This window comes from Melitaea cinxia, chromosome 21 (genome assembly GCF_905220565.1).
Source record: "Melitaea cinxia chromosome 21, ilMelCinx1.1, whole genome shotgun sequence".
NCBI classification, from domain to species: Eukaryota; Metazoa; Arthropoda; class Insecta; order Lepidoptera; family Nymphalidae; genus Melitaea; species Melitaea cinxia.
In genome coordinates this window covers 4107774-4127038 of record NC_059414.1, presented here as the reverse complement: position 1 = coordinate 4127038, position 19265 = coordinate 4107774, and positions in this window count along the sequence as shown.

The following is a 19265-nucleotide window of genomic DNA, read 5'->3' as shown; positions in this document are numbered from 1 at the left end:
TACTTTTAAAACCGGTTATACGCTATATTTAAAAAGTTTTACACACACACACACACACACACACACACACCCACACCCACACCCACACACACACCCACACCCACACACACACACCCACACACACACACCCACACACACACCCACACACCTATGCCTATCGCAGTCCACTAGTGGACATAGACTTCCACAAGTTTGTTCCAAAAATGGCGTGAACTCATGTGTGTTGCCCATAGTCACCACGCTGGGCAGGCGGGTTGATGACCGCAGTTCTGGCTTTGTCGCACTGAAAACGCTGCTGCCCGTCTTCAGCCTGCGTAATTCAAAGCCAGCAGTTGGATGGTTATCCTGCCATCGGTCGGGTTTTTAAGTTCCAAGGTGATAGTGGAACTGTGTTATCTCTTAGTAACCTCTTACCGACACCAACGGGAAGAGAGGGGTTGGCTACATTCTGTACTACTGTAACCACACAGTAGAAAAGAAATTTTTGTATTGTACAGTAATTATTATAATATATTTTTATAGACTGTATTACGCTCAGATTTTAAGTATTAGATGCTCGTATTTTTAATCATAATCACTTGTATAAACTTATTTTAATTTTAATTGCAATACGGTAATGCTATAGAAACCTAGCCTTGCAAAATATAATTAAATAAAAAGATAACAAAAAAAAGAGACAGACGGTTGCTGCAATCAATGTAATAAAATTAACGCCTTCCTAATTAGAATTAATATATGAATAGTAAATGAATCTTACGCCTTGTAGCGAAACGTTTTTGAACTCTTAAAAATTAATGATAATAAAAAGGTGTAACTACAATACTAAGCTGCAGTAGTTAAACTTAATTTTGAGAAAATAATATTCAACATAGCTATTTACATTCCTAAACAAACTGATTGATTCGCTTCACCCTGTAATATCCCACTACTGGGCATAAGCCTCTTTCCCCATGTAGGTGAAGGATCAGAGGTTAATCCACCACGCTGCTCCAATGCGGGTTGGCGGATATATTCCCTATGAGTAACGATCGCTATCAGGTGTACATGATAACAACCGGGACTGACGGCTTAAAGTGCTCTCCGAGGCACGGTGGGGAGACCTACAAGGACTGCACAACACAGGACTCAACTGATTGATTAGTAACTGAAAGTGATTGACTAATTATTATAAGTGAAACTTATCTCACAGTTAAATAATCCAAAAACGACTAAATTTTACTAATATTGTTTTATAGATGGCCACAACGACAGCCATCCTCGAGTATAGCTTAAAGCCATACACAAACGCGACTCTATGATCGCATGAGATGTGCCCAGGATTTTGAAGACCGAGGCAAGGTCAATGGACAAAGGGCCTCAATATAACTATATATAATATATATCATAGCAATATATATATATATATATTAGTTATTAGATGTCGTAGCTTCAATAGGCTTGAGGAATACTGGCCTGAAGTGCCATGTAATAAAAACCGTTTGCGGGAAAGTAATAAGATGCTAGATGTAAAAAAGAAGGCATAGAAAATGAACCAGTTGAATGTGTAATAAACAAATAAGTACGAGTCCACGAGTAATATAGGGAAGAATATTTAGGATGACTTTCAATTTTTTTTTCCAAAAATGAATTTCAAACAGAAAACTCGGACGACATCTTTTTCTATCTTTCCTGTCAACAATAATATATGAATACTACAATATCACCGTGTATATTAACATGTATTTAATTATTTGTTAAAAATTAATGTTAATATTAAGATAATATATAATTTATTTTTCATATATCTAGTATTCTCTTGACCTCTAAATAACAAGAGGTTACGTCTGCATGTGAATACCATTGTTATAAATTTAACAATAGTATGTACACCAAATTCAAAGCACTTACAATGACGTCTGTTTATCTCTTTTACTGTAAACTAGTTCACTCAAGCGGTAAATATTTGATACCATTCTTTGAAAATTCTTGCCTTGCTCACTCTATCCAATCAGAGTATGCAAAACGAGTGTCTTTTAGCCCACACGATTAAAGTAAAACTTACAAAACGTAACTCTCTCTCTTTCTATCTTTACTAACTTATATCTCCCTCTCAACTTCCATTCGCTGCACCCGATCACACTTTTCGTAACGCTCTCATCACGCATTCACCAGCTTACCGCCCAAGTCAAGCGTGCGTAAAAAAGTTTTACTTCAAAAAACTGTTTATTCTTTTTAAAGAATATTTTTAGCGTAGTAATCAATATGCTCTAACTTATCCTAAACTGGTACTGTGTGGCTACGGTACTAAAGAATTTAGCCACCCCCTCTCTTCCCGTGGGTGTCGTAAGAGGCGACTAAGGGATAACAAGGTTCCACAACCACCTTGGAACTTAAGAAGCCGACGGATGGCGGGATAACCATCCAACTGCTGGCTTTGAAATACACAGGCCGAAGACGGGCAGCAGCGTCTTTTGTGCGACAAAGCCAGTACTACGGTCACCAACCCGCCTGCCCAGCGTGGTGACTATGGGCAAAACACATGACGATGATGTTCACGTTATTTTTGGCGTAAACTTGTGGAGGCCTATGTCCAGCAGTGGACTATATAGGCTGTAATGATATCCTAAACTGAGTTTTTGTGATTGAATTTTTTAAGTTTACTCATACGAGTAGGTAAAATAAATTTTACAAAATATATATATATATTAAATATATATATATATATATATATATATATATATATATATATATATATATATATATATATATATAAATATTAGTTATTAGATGTCGTAGCTTCAATAGGCTTGAGGAATACTGGCCTGAAGTGCCATGTAATAAAAACCGTTTGCGGGAAAGTAATAAGATGCTAGATGTAAAAAAGAAGGCATAGAAAATGAACCAGTTGAATGTGTAATAAACAAATAAGTACGAGTCCACGAGTAATATAGGGAAGAATATTTAGGATGACTTTCAATTTTTTTTTCCAAAAATGAATTTCAAACAGAAAACTCGGACGACATCTTTTTCTATCTTTCCTGTCAACAATAATATATGAATACTACAATATCACCGTGTATATTAACATGTATTTAATTATTTGTTAAAAATTAATGTTAATATTAAGATAATATATAATTTATTTTTCATATATCTAGTATTCTCTTGACCTCTAAATAACAAGAGGTTACGTCTGCATGTGAATACCATTGTTATAAATTTAACAATAGTATGTACACCAAATTCAAAGCACTTACAATGACGTCTGTTTATCTCTTTTACTGTAAACTAGTTCACTCAAGCGGTAAATATTTGATACCATTCTTTGAAAATTCTTGCCTTGCTCACTCTATCCAATCAGAGTATGCAAAACGAGTGTCTTTTAGCCCACACGATTAAAGTAAAACTTACAAAACGTAACTCTCTCTCTTTCTATCTTTACTAACTTATATCTCCCTCTCAACTTCCATTCGCTGCACCCGATCACACTTTTCGTAACGCTCTCATCACGCATTCACCAGCTTACCGCCCAAGTCAAGCGTGCGTAAAAAAGTTTTACTTCAAAAAACTGTTTATTCTTTTTAAAGAATATTTTTAGCGTAGTAATCAATATGCTCTAACTTATCCTAAACTGGTACTGTGTGGCTACGGTACTAAAGAATTTAGCCACCCCCTCTCTTCCCGTGGGTGTCGTAAGAGGCGACTAAGGGATAACAAGGTTCCACAACCACCTTGGAACTTAAGAAGCCGACGGATGGCGGGATAACCATCCAACTGCTGGCTTTGAAATACACAGGCCGAAGACGGGCAGCAGCGTCTTTTGTGCGACAAAGCCAGTACTACGGTCACCAACCCGCCTGCCCAGCGTGGTGACTATGGGCAAAACACATGACGATGATGTTCACGTTATTTTTGGCGTAAACTTGTGGAGGCCTATGTCCAGCAGTGGACTATATAGGCTGTAATGATATCCTAAACTGAGTTTTTGTGATTGAATTTTTTAAGTTTACTCATACGAGTAGGTAAAATAAATTTTACAAAATACTAAAAAAAAAAAACGAATGAGACCGCTTTTGTATGTTGTCTAAGCGCTTTTATTTATTTTTGATTCCTATACGAGTATGTAATAATGTGTATCTAATATTATATGCTTATAAAGTAATAAAACAGAAGTAACAAGAAGTGAGTCGCAATATATTGAAAAATACTGCATTCACTTTTATTTTTTCATCTTTGTAAAACTTATTTTAAATTGTTTTCACAAACGTCTGTTGAATTTATATAGGTACTTTATTTATATCCTACCACGGACAGTCATTTATACAAATAAAAAAAATTTGAGTGTCTTTTTAACCGACTTCAAAAAAAGAAGGAGGTTACTCAATTCGACCGTATATATATTTTTTTTTTTTTTTATGTATGTTCGGAGATAACTTCTTCGTTTATGAACCGATTTTGATAATTCTTTTTTTGTTGGAAAGGAGATATTCATAGTTTGGTACCATGATAAGGAAACCAGGATCTGATGATGGGATCCCAGAGAAATCGAGGGAAACTTTCAAAAATCGTAAGGGTGACTAGTAAATTTAATCATGTTTTCATTAGGTACTATAAAGCACTACTATTTAATAAAGGTCTGGAGTCGATCTGATGATGAAGAAGAAAGATAGTCGAGGGAACTCTTCAACAATTTATAGCAATTACCTGCTTTTTGATCTTAATTCGTTTCTATTGATGAGAACATTGCACCTGTATGAGTTATAAGTGCCATTACAGTCTGATGATGGAGACAAAAGATAGTCGAGGGAACTCTTTAACGATTTATAGCAATTACCTGCTGTTTGAACTTAATTCGTTTCTATTGATGAGAACTTTGCATATGTGTGAGTTATAACTGCTATTTCAGTCTGATGATGGAGACGAAAGATAGTCGAGGGAACTCTTCAACGACTTATAGTAATTACCTGCTGTTTGAACTTAATTCATTTCTATTGATGAGAACTTTGCTCCCATATGAGTAACAAGTGCCATTACAGTCTGATGATGGAGACGAAAGATAGTCGAGGGAACTTTTCAACGATTTATAGCAATTACCTGCTGTGTGATTATCTGTGTCGCAGGACCAGGTTTGATGGCGGAGCCCATAAACACTCGAGGGAATTTCTCAACAATTTACAGCAGTTATACCTTTTGCTGTTTGACGACCGCTTTGATATAATGGTGCATGTGCCGTGTCGGCGGCGCCTAAACACCGACGGTCGCGGGTTCTATTCCAGCTCGGAGTGGATATTTATGTTTATACAAATATTTATTTTCGGTCTAGTTGTTAATCCTTGTGGTTCTCCCAACCTAGCCTCGGAGAACACGCTAGGCTGTTAGTCCCGGTTGTTATTACGTACACCTGATAGCAAACTTTACTCATAGTATGTCGACGCGTTAGCGCAGCGGTCACAGCACCGGCTGTTGCGCTGGCGTTAGTGGGTTCAATCCCCGCGCACGACAGACATTTGTATTGGCCATATAGATGTTTGTCATGATCTGGGTGTTTGTGCTTGTGTATTGTGTATGTTTCCGAAACCCTGACATAAGAGAAAAAGCATCCTTATTAGGTCTACCCATCACTAAAAATTGTAAAATAAAATAATTTTTAACAAAAAAAAAACCGACTTCAAAAAGGAAACTAAAAAGTGAAAAATAAATTTACTTTGTACAAAGTAATTCGTATTTTGATTTAGTTAATCAGAAATGATTAAATAAATATTTTATAATTTTGAAGTTGGTGCCAAGTAAATACTACAACAGCCTGGCTACAATAACAAATACAAACAACACACACACAACAAACAAGTACAAAAAATATTATAAGATATGTCAAAACAATAACAGAATAATAACAGTATTCAACCTAATAGTCAATGAAACAAATTATGAAAGAAAACTCAATACAACTTGTGAGTAGATACTAGAGTAGTTATTGTTTTACTTGGCACCGACTTCAAAATTATAAAATATTTATTTAATCATTTCTGATTAACTAAATCAAAATACGAATTACTTTGTACAAAGTAAATTTATTTTTCACTTTTTAGTTTCCTTTTTGAAGTCGGTTTTTTTTTTTGTTAATTGTAATAGTAAAATAACCGCTTCTTACTAAATGCATATGGATGTATACTCAGAGCATACAGCAAGATAACATTTTTTACAATTTTTGTCTGTCTGTCTGTTTGTTTGTTTGTTCCGGCTAGTCCCTGAAACGGCTGGATTGATTTTGACGGGACTTTCACTGCCAGATAGTTGATGTAGTAAGGAGTAACTTAGGCTACTTTTATTTTAGAAATTTATTTATTTTATAATTCTAAAAACTGAATAATAACTTTTTTGTTTAAATCCACGCGGACGAAGTCGCGGGTACGGCTAGTTAGAAATAAAACAGTGCATATTTTCTTTTATAAGTGATTCTATGTCAGCCTTAGTTTACTTTTTCGTTCATACATTGTACTCTAGACCATTTCGACACTATACAGACACATACTTATGAATACATTCATAAGTATGTCTGTATATGTGTTTATGTATCTATCTATGTGTGTAAAGTCCATCTTGTACAACACTGTATAACACTTCTTTGCATATAGAAGTATTGAAAATTGTAAATGGCTTACATTGACCGTGTATCCACGACATTATGTCTCTTGAAGACCCAGAACTTTTATCGTTAGTATTCCTATTGCCCTTTGATTACAGTCACCGTTCTGATTCTACGGTGCTATAGTTTCCTTAATACTGACGTTCGGGTCAAGATCAGTACGAATATTTTTGTCTCGATGTTGCATAGATAATTGACAACTTTAATACGAAGAAGAATGGTCTTATCCGTTGCTCCAATGCGATTGGAAAATTTACGTAAATTCAAATCAGATACACCGCTGAGAACGAGTGTCCTCCAGGATTTGAACTCAGTAGAACTAGTAGTCATGAGGACATGTGCACAATATTTCCTGTTAAGAGACAATAATCTACCTGCTATACGTTTTATTGTCTCAGCTTTTCCTTGATCTTTCCTTGATCTTGTAATAAAAATGAATTATCTTTTCATAGATGTGAGTTTTACTGTGGTTATAATATGACGTTTAAAGGTCAGAGGGCTACATTACAACACTTATTGTATTTTTGAGCTCTTGGAATTAATTCAAAATAAAAATACAAATAACTAAATAAATAATTAATTATAACATTACAAAATTTATTAAAAAAAAACAAGAAAGAATTTATTTCGTCTCAATCAAATTAATTCAATTTTTTTTAGTATTAGTAATATAATATAATACTAGCTTGATGTAAAGACGATTAACACAACTGAAAATTTTGTTTTATTAACTTTATTAATTCACACGTAAAAATATTACAAAAGTTGTTGTAAATTTTCCGATTTTTTTTTGCTTTTACTACAAAATTAAGCGTAGTTCGGATTTCGTTATACAATGTATTTTTTATTCGTATGTATCTTGTGTATGGAAATATGGTAATATGAGAACGAATTAATGCAATATATCAAGGACTTCACCACCGTTTAACCTTGAATCTTCATATTTCGGTTTTTTTACTGTAAAACGACTTAAAATAAAAATAACAATTGTAGTAGTTATTACGTTAATTTACATCGCGTTGGTTTCGTTTATTACCCACTTCTAATTGACATTCAATAAGGCAATTTCTTTGGTTTCTATAAAGCCATTTCTTTTTTTTTTTTCGAGTCAAATATAATGTTACATAATGCACCTTTTAGACTTATTGCGATTACTATTTTGAGATTTCCCGTATTTCAACGAAACAAACACACTTGACCACTACCTACTAGAGTACGAACAAAAGAAAATAGAACATGAAAACGAAAAACAATAGATTACAAAACTAGATTTAAAATTTTGATCGTATCAATCAAACTGTTTCATGTATTTTTCATCTTTATATAACAGTAACGAAACAATCTATTTACATGACAAACATTTGTATTGGACATACAGATGTTTGCCGTGGTCTGGCTGTTTCTACATCTGATAGCGATTGTTACTCATAGTAGGGAATATATCCGTCAACCCGAATCGGAGCAGCCTATGCCTATCAGTGGTATCTATAATTTAAAACCATCTATGCTATTCAGTTTTAGAGTTATCAAACAAAAATGCACTTATGAAGAAAAAAAAACTTGAATTTATGACTCATGGGACCCGAGTACTTAAACTATGAAACCTATAACATCTCAACAATAAATTGGTTTAAATTTCACATTTAAAAAATAAAGAAAAAATAAAAATAAACTATCAAATATCGAGATTAGAATTTAAAGTGACGCAAATAAATACAACAACAAGATTAGTATAATAAGGTTAGTGGTAAATGTTGCTTGATACATTAAAATATTATGATAGTATAATATTTATTCCTCTCGCACGTTCATTCCGCATACTGATTCATTCTTTCATCCATCCTCATTCACAGACTGGGTTGATTCCCGACTATTCTATTTTATATAAGTTTATATTTATAATTTTAGCGTTAACAATAATCTATTTTTACACTAAGTTACATAACAATTCAATGTCTTATCCTATGTTGTATTAGGGTTTTGTATTAAAAATGATATTTAAATAACATTGTTTTATGTCTTGTTTCGTTTATGAATCAATTTACATATTTCCGTGCAATATTTTAAGAATATATTCCTCTTTTTAACGACCGCTCTGGTGCAGTTGTGCTAGTAGTTGCCTTAAATACCGACGGGTTGCAGGTTCGATTCCGACTAGGGATTGATATTTGATTTGTACAAATAGTTCTTTTTGGTTTTGATGTCTGTTTTTGTGGGTCTCCCCACCTTGCCTTGGAGAGTACCTTAAGCTGTTAGTCCCAATTGCTATCATAAATACCTGATTAGTCATCGTTACTCATAGGAACATATCCGCCAACCCGCAGTGGAGCAGCGTGGTGGATTAAGCTTCAATCCTTCTCCTGCATGGAGAAAGAGGCCTATGCCTAGCAGTAGGATGTTACAGGCTGAATGCATATCCCTCTTTCTTTTGGTTTTTATTACCTTTATGAGCGCATCTTTGTCCAAATGTAACTGTATTTGTATCTCTAGTTTGTACCTCTGGTAATCTTGGGCCGGGCAGTCCAGGGAGATGTGGAGGATAGATTCAGAGCCATGCTTGATGCATGTCGCAGACACACGACGAACTCTCCTTGGACTTGAAATGGTGCAAGTACTTGGAGAATCCATCGTGCTCCGTTAACACCTGGGTAACAAATCCGTCCACGACAACTATCGTTGCACTTGGTATCCCTATCAGCTAGTAGTTATTCGTCAAATCAAGGTAAACCAGAGTCATTTGTTGAGCTTATCGTAAATAGGCCAAGGCTTATTTCTCTTTTAGAACAGTTTTTTTTTTCGCTTTTCTTAAGAGCCGAAAAAGAAAAGCTTTTCTTAGTAATCAAGCATTTTTGTTCTAATTTAATTGTTGGTCCAAATATTTATCCATAGACGGCCATCGACAGCGTTTTAGGCATTTATTGACTGTGAAAATGCTATTCAAATATATTAAATATAGCTCGTGGGCGTGAAAGAGGTTCAAATAATAATTATGCAAATATTATGATTATTAAAAATAGACTATTTTGCAAAATAATGATTCTGAAGTTGCGTAATACAAATGACCCTCAAAAGTTGAAGTGAATGGAGTTCCAAAAATAAAAACCAATAAATATATTTTAGGTCATTACGACATTAACTAAGCATGTTTACCTCGATTTTCCTGTTAAAAAATCTATTACCTAATAGATACCTACTACTACGTTTTTTGACTTTCATTTTCGATGTTGCTTCAATCATTGATATCTCTCTTCATTTAAAAAGAACGAACAAGGTATTATGAACGTACATAACATAGTATGTATTCCGAACGATTTTCGGCCACGGCGACCACTTCGACCCGAACAGCACAGCACCCGAACAGCAGGATAAGTGCTGCAGTTGCAGCACTTATCCTTCTGTTGATCTCAGTACCAAGGTCACACTTAGCTGTTATAGTGTTTCCCAGATAACGGAATTTATCGACCTGTTTCAACACGTCCTCACCAAGCTTAATGGTCAGTGACTCACGACCACGGATGTCTAGGGATATTACTTCCTGATCTTTAGGCCGAATTTGCAGCATGCTTGGTGGAAAGCGGACATCAAGCTGTTGCAGGTCGTCTGGGGATTCTGCCAAGACACAGACAGGTCATCAGCATACATGATCTCTGTGATCAATGCATGCGAGACTTTGGTGCGCGCCTTAAGTCTGGCCAAGTTGAAAGGACTGCCATCGGTGCGAAAGCGAATGCGAACTCTTTCAGAAACAGTTTGTAGGATCTCCTTGACCGCTACTGCAAAGTAAAGAGCGAAAAGTACATAATATATTCTTATATCAAAATCTTAATGGTATACAAACGAAGGGAAAGGAACGTAAAAGTTATTATATAAGTGCTCCAAATTATAAGTATAATATTTCAGATGATCAGTAACATCTTAAGAGATAAAAATCAACAATTTGTATGTCAACAAACTGTCATCGAAAAAATTAAATATTAAAAAAATGTAGTTTATTATCACTCGATACATAGTTAATTATCTAGCAAAAAAATATTAATTAAACTCAAGTGTTAATTTGGTAATTGAATTAATAATTAAAATCATTATTATTAATATTTTTTTTTCTATTGTATTCCATTATTTAATTTGTTAATTAGGCTTATTCTATATAAACATTTTTTCTTACCTTATATAATTTTCTGAGGATTTTTTTTTATTTCTTAATACCGAATGTGTACAAGTTATGTTTAAACAAAATAACTGCAACAAGATCTGCTGTTTTTTAGTACTAAAATTGGTGTAAAATTGACTAATTAAATGTTATCATACGTTGATTCAATAACAACAAGAAAAAAGATCAAGTATATAAATTGATACTCATTATTTTATGAATTTGGGTGTGTTAACGACGAACATATTTATTTAGCACTAGCTGTGCTCGCGACTTCGTCCGCGTGGAATAGTGACTTTACATATTCAACGTGATTTTTTAAATTGGCATAACTTTTTTATTTATGAACCGGTTGACATGAAACAAATATTGTGGCAAGCTTAGCTTAACATTTAGTGTTAAGCTAAGCTTGCCACAACATATCAGTAAAAACCACATCTAAATCGAATGAGCCATTTCTGAGACTAGCGTGCACAAACGCACAGACAAACAGACAAAAAAATCTGACAATCATTGTTTTGGATGCCATTTGCATTGATAAAGGTCCCAATAATATTTTTTCTCATATACCTTAAATTATATGTATTGATTAGCGCGATAAAAGTGTAGGTGTCAAGACCGTCGCTTCTGTATCTAAAAGTTCAAGTGAATAAAGCGCAGTGATTCCTTCATCGTAAAAATCTTAGAATTGAAAATGACGCACACACATAAATAGCTGTGAATGATTGACAGTACGTCATCAATCTAAATTTAAACATGCAGAAACTGTTAGGAAATACATAGTTATTAGCATACGATATTAGGACTTACGGTACAGAGATTAGGAGTGTTTTTAGCCAAGCTTTTAGACTGAGATGCAAGTGAATCAGTAAAGTTGTTTTGATTTTTATACTTTGTTTATAATTGGTGATTGTGATTAACCCAGTTGTTACACACATGACGTGTATATTATTTTAAGCAATTGTTTAAAAAAATTGCTTACATTTTTATATTAAATAGAGTTATACAGGGATCAATCTTCAGTTCAGTTTATTTTTCTTCCTTGTTAATTAATGTAAATCAAATAATCTCAAATCATACATTAATTAGATTGTAAAAAATGATGTTAAATTCTTTTTCATACAATTAATATGTGCATGTCCAAGTTACATGAGGAAATATTTATAATTTGGCAATATTTACATTTTTTTACATATTTACATACATCATATATGACGACTTTATCTAGGAGTGTCAATTTCGAGATAGATATTTATTGATGATAATCATCCATAAAGTTAATGAATTAAGACATTTTGTAACTAAAGATATAAATAAATTATTGATTGATTAAACTCATATACCTTAGTTAGATAACGATTCTAAAGTGTCAAATATAATAATATTTATTTAAATTTGAGGTACCGATTATTTATTGGGTTAAAATATTTATGTTATTCTACTTGAGATCTGTGTTTTGTATCAGTTCTTCAAAAAAAAAATTTTAGAGTTAAATTATTTTTTGTATTATGGAAAACTAATTTTGTATTTTCATATGTACTTCATGGGACTTAAAATAATATATCATTATTACATAATAAATAAATTCATTAAAGTATAAGGCAATTGTACTGAATGTTTGTTGTTTGACCAGTTTCATTGAGAACTTTCGGTTTTTGATACAATTCTCTACCGAGCTTTCTCTTCAAAAGTGCCCGCGTGACGTAATAGTGATCTCAAAATTTGGTAAGTCGGTATCGAACGCCTACACAAAGAGTATCGTCCCACTATAATACTTAATATTTGTTTATTAAAATAAAAAAATTTTTACAGTGGGATTTATAAATTATTTATAAAGTGGTTCTATATATCTATGGAAAATTCTGTTTATCTATAAAATATAAGATGGTATTAGATGAACGGACAGACTGCGAAGTTTTATTAATACAGTTAATAAGGCGAAATACGTATATATGAATAACATTATTATGTAATATATATATATATATATATATACCTATATGTAATAATGATGATGAAAAACGACTTCTTTAAGTAAGCACAAAACAAATTATAACTACTAAAATAAGAAATATTATTAATTAGGCTGCTTTACTATATGTTATCGAATAATGAATCCAAAAATAACAATCATAATTAAGTGCTTATGATAACAACCGGGACTAAAGCTCACGTGCACGGTGGGGAGACTTAAACTGATAAATCAACTAGGAATTAGAATTGAACCAAAAACTATTAGTATTAAGGGAACTTTCATCGCATCAATCAGTATAGTCGTTATAAGGTATATTATTTTGTAAATTAAAATCTTTCAGTATAATACCACATCTTAATGAATGTTGATTATATTTTAATGTCTTAGTCCTTTGTGAGGGCGATGGTAATTAATTATAATAAATATGATACAGATATCTTTGTACATATAGTAAAGTTACAGCGAAGTAAATTTTATAAATGATTCACTATACGGTAATTGTTTGTTATCGACATGTTCTTAACTATCTACTGTTTAGGTATGAGAATAGTGCATTTGATTTAGGTATTTCCAAACGTATTTGTGTTGTACGCAGTTTTAGTTGTTCAGAATGTAGTTTTATACTTACTAAACATAGCATTATGATACATATAATAGGATACATTTCACATGTTCCTAGGCAATGTATGCAGCAGAAATACGGATATGACTAAAGCCTAGCACACCTATGTTTTACTACACACTTAAGATGTTGACTTATGTGACAGAATATGATAAGAATAACATAAGACTAAAAATAAGAGGGAATCACCGAACAGACGTATTTTTTAAAATAGAAATTAGCATTTGCTGTACGCATTAACTGAGGTAGGGCACAGCAGGAATTCCCTGCTCAAAATATGGAGCAGCCCGACTGGGGAAGTACCTCGACCTTATAGAAGATCACAGCTAAATAATACTATTTTCAAACAGTATTGTGTTCCTGTTGGTGACTAAGGTGACCAGAGCTCCTGGGGGGGGGGGGGGATTGGGGATTGGGTCGACAACGCGCTTGCGATGCTTCTGGTGTTGCAGGCGTCTATAAGCTGTGGTAATCGCTTACCATCAGGTGAGCTGTACGCTTGTTTGCCGACCTAGTGATATAAAAAAGGCGATAATACTGTTTTATTTTTAATTTATACTTCTTTTGGGGCATTAGGGAAAACTTATGAAACTAAATTTTTACGATACGCACACACACCGTCACAATATACCGAAGTCCCGAAGTTAGCTAGTCAACGAAGAAGTTAGCGACGTGAAGTTAGCTAGCCAATGAAGTATAACTTCTTACGTGCGTACATAAGTAGGCATACACTTTTTTTTTTAAATGCCATATGCTCTCATCTCCCTTTGTAAAATTTATTGCGTATTTAAATATACAAAAAATTAAAAATAAATATATGGAATAAAAAGTTCTATCATTTCTAAATCTTTTACATCTTGGTCTTTGAGTCTTTCTAGTATGTAAACAGTGCCATTCGTTTAGGGGATAGCGAAAAATGAAGAAAAATTAATCGTTTTTAAAACAAATAATAAAGACATAATATTTTTAAGAAATTTATCATCATCATCATTTTCAAGCGATGTTCACTGCTGGACAAAGGTCTCTTGCAAGGGCTTCCACCTTTCGCGATCTAGTGCCACTTGCATCCAGCGGCTACCAGCGTGCCGTTTGATGTCATCTATCCACCTAGTAAGGGTCTGACAACGTCGTGCTTACAGATGCGAGGATGTCATTCTAACACTTTGGGACTCCAATGTCCACAGGTCGTTCGAACTATGTGCCAAGCTCATTGCCACTTTACGATACTACTAAGGAAGGGTTTTGTTTGTGAGTGAGCCAGATACGCATAACCTTGATATAATTTTGGCTTATTTTAGTCTTCTGTATGTTGAAATTGTCAGAATTGTGCAAACAAGCGTGTATTGGTATGTGGTACGCATTCATAAATTTTCGAACACTCACACATACATTGAAATAAGGTTAAGTATTATTTAATTTGAACGATTCATTATATACGACGTAATATTTATTATAGACTTAATTTGGTTTTAATTTAAATTTAAAATAAAGTTTTTACTTCACATAATGATGTATTGTACTACGTAATTTGTTCATTACAACATAAATTTAATAAGGATTATTTATAAATTATTAACGACTAAAGTTTACGATATTACGATCAAGTCCTCGTAACCTCGAACTATATTTAGAGTTAATTATACAGCTATAAAAACTTGGCCACATTTTTACTATCCGTATTTGATAATTATTTTTAATCTTTGTTTATTTAAAAATACCAGTTTACATTAGTGTGTGTGTGTGTGTGTGTGTGTGTGTGTGTGTGTGTGTGTGTGTGTGTGTGTGTGTGTGTGTGTATGTGTGTGTGTGTGTGTGTATGTGTGTGTGTGTGTTATGTAATACCGCACAGATACTTCGTTCTTTCGTGTGTATTGTAATTTGACATTTAAACTATGTCAGGTGATATCTATTCTAATTAACGGAAGGATAGTAAGCAAGTGAACGTTTCACCTAATGGTAAGCGGATATCGCACCTTATGGACACATGCAACACTAAGGACATAACTGCCCTGAATAAACAGGCCTTGGAAAACGTTTTTTAAATCAAACTGCTAAGTTTTAGGACTAAATTATTCTACGGGTAACTCATTATGATTGCGCTGCCTTGGCAGTCAATTGGAAATTCACTAAAGGTAGAGATAGCTATTGAATCCTGGAACGAAACTAATAAATAAACATTGACTTTTTAAACTATATATATATATGTATATATATATATATATATATATATATATATATATATATATAATTGAAGTTTCTGGAATATTCGTATTACCTAATTGAAATACGCAGTAATGGTAACAAGTTTTTATTTCAAACTCCGTAAAATTATAATAATTTAACATTTACAAAAACATATCGTTGATATTTTAATACATGTTTGGCAAAATTAGCCATATGCAATTTATTGTATATTTAATACCATTATCGCTGCGTTATGATGGCAAAAACACCACGGAAGTTGAAGAATTAGCTGTCACACAATTGGGCAGTATTGTCAAATTGTCGTAATTTAATAGAATAAATAATTGATCTGGATTTAATTTGCCATCTATTTGGTCAATTGGGTCAGTTATTGTTTTTATTTCTTGGTATTAATATTATTAATGATATACTGGTATATATATATATATATATATATATATATATATATATATATATATATATATTTTGTATTTATACAAATATTTGTTTATAGTTTGGGTATTTTCTTGTAGATTTTTTCGTCATGGCTTGGTCCCATTTGTGACCACAAATACCTATTGATAATTTGTACTCTTAAGTCCAATATTATTCACAAAGTCGCAATTCAAACTGGCAAGTTGTTTCTTTCATATTTCTATTGAATTATTTTTTTGTCATATTTACAACAGTTTTAAAGTATACAATGAAATGATGCCAATTAAAACAAAAATTGTAAATTTATTAATTCGACAATGATAACAAATTCACTGAGATGCTTCTCCTATGAGTTGGATTGAAATGTACCATTTTGTTATACCACAGGTTAGCGTATGCAAATGCAACAGAAGCTCTAAAAATCTGTGAACTTTTATACAGACACTGTTAAAATGATCTTTTTATTTATTTCACCAGTTTCTATAAGACAATGTTTATCAAGTAATAAGCTAAATCAACGTGTATTTTGAGTTTCTAGTGAAAAGTATCAAAATGTAGAAATCTGCGAGAAAATGACTTACATATCGTAAGAACTTTAACAACTCTACGGGTTTTAAATTAAATTTTCTCTCACAAATCGGACTTTACTCCCCATGCTCGAAAGTGTCCCTAAAAATTTATCCGGAGAGAGATTTTCTAAAATGTGTGGTTAAGTTAAATAGTTGATATTCAAGCAGCGTTATGAAAAGGTGCGGGAAAACAAACAGAACCTTAACTTTACCCTTGTCACGTCAAGTCGTTTACCGTCTCGACCGATCACGGGACCCTCATTAACCCGTATAGTCATTTGTGGCGAAAAGAAATTCTGTCTCGTTCTAAGTATACTAAAAAGTGAGAGATAAATAGATTCATTTGTCGGAAAAATTATGCTTGTACTTCATGTCACCCAAGGTGGACGGAATTTTTTTGCGTGTATTTTTTTTATACAACCAGATCGGCAAACAAACTTACGGTTCACCTGATAGTAAGCGATTACCGTAGCTTATAACGCCTGCAACACCAAATGTATCGTAACCCTGAGCTAACCTCATCCCCTATTCCTCCCAGGTGCTCCAGTAGACTTAAGTATTTGATCAAATTTTTAATTTTAATCAAAAACGATTTTAGGTACTATATACTTTTTAAAATATGAAAATTTAATCATAAAATATTTAAAAGTATTAAATATTTTCCATCGGTTCATTAATTTTCCGTCAATCAATGTCTGTCAATCAAATTTATAATTTCGGTTTCAGAATTTATCGATATATCGATATACTATAAATTACGTTCTTACTCAAATGAAAAATGATTTTACGTTATCAATCATTATGAATTTTACTTCTCAAATTATTTGACAACTTTAGTCGATCAGTTTGAGAAGTAGCAAAAATACTCAAACTCGACAAATAACGAAGATAAATGTTATTATGAAACAGCTACTTATAATTAAACTATACGAAAACAAACTATAAAAATCTCACTCTGACACACGACTGTACACTAAGTCTTTATCTTATTTAGAAGGGTTCGAGATTAATTCCTTTTTCTGCTCGGTTAGTGGGTTAAAACATTTATCAAGTGACTAACGACACTTGCTCTACAAGGTATGATGGGGAGCCCTACAAAAACAAATAAAGTAGAAACAAATATATATAGGAAACGAAATTGAATGGAAAAACTTATTACCATCACACCAGAACAGTTGTTCATCTATTAGGATGAGATCATATTTGTGTTGCTGATACGTAATGTCATGTTATCAATATTTTCTCTATCGATTGAGTTTGTCTGTAAGAGATCATTATTAGTGATTAGACTATATTAGCAATTTCTGAAATTAAAATATTGTTATTTTCTTCAAAGTAATTCTAAACATGTATTAAATAAATGAAAATAGTTATTATACGATTAATAGGCGTTTTTTTTTTATGTCACTAGGTCGGCAAACAAGCGTACGGCTGACCTGATGGCAAGCGATTACCGTAGCTTATAGACGCCTGCAACACCAGAAGCATCGCAAGCGCGTTGCCGACCCAATCCCCAATCCCCCCAGGAGCTCTGGTCACCTTACTGACCAACAGGAACACAATACTGCTTGAAAACAGTATTATTTTGCTGTGATCTTCTGTAAGGTCGAGGCCCCCCAGTCGGGCTGCTCCATATTTTGAGCAGGAAATTCCTGCTGTGCCCTACCTCAGTTAGAGGCGTTAAAGCATTAGTTGTGATTACGAAGTGTGTTTGGAAAAATTGTGCAAAAAAACAATAAATAACACAATACAAACTGATAAATAGTTATTAAGGACCAGTTTTATTAATAACTGTAAATTTCGAATACATCATATTCGACATTAACAAATATCCCGTGAAACGTACAAACTCATAGTCGAAAACGCATTAAGATTCGTCTGTGGCAGTCGGACAAAACAGTTTACGGTATTCAATGATTTTGATTACACAGTTATGACTTCATTGTACGATATTTTCAAATACTGTATTTTGTGTACAAATTTAAAGAACGTAATAAAAGGTAATGGAACGATTAAAAATTCTGTTGCGTGAATATGACCGTTGAATTTTATGGTTTATGGTACTTTACGATTTTTTTTGGCTATTTTTTTTTATAGGATAACAAATTAAATTATAGTAACATTTTTGTTTCTATATGTCTCTCTTTTTTGCTCGAGTAACACTGTACGATACTTTTTATCATAGTTATAATCTTGGTATTTTTAACTAGAATTAATCATTAGAAAAAATTTATATATTTGGTCTATGAAAAGTGTACAAGAATACTATTATATAAAAAATGGTTACTACACCAGTTAGATTAAAGAACATTATATAACAATATAATTGTGTTTTCTCGCAAACGGAAAAAAAATCGACTTCAATTACATCGACAAGTAAGACGACGGACGTAGACGAAGAAATAATCGAGTAAATACGCATTATTAGAGATAGCTAAAAAGTACTCGTTAAATCTCGATATAATTTAAATAGGACCACATGACAAACACCGCTTTTCGATCGAATATTATCTACCCAGTACAAAGTTATGAGGTAACACACATACATTACATTTAAATTGAGAACTTCCTACACATTTAAAGGGTGGAGGATTTTTATTTATTTCATTTAACACTTCATTGCACATTTAAATTTACATTAATAAATAAAATATTATAAAAATATAAAATCCCTTTTAACGATCACTATGATTATATTCTAATGT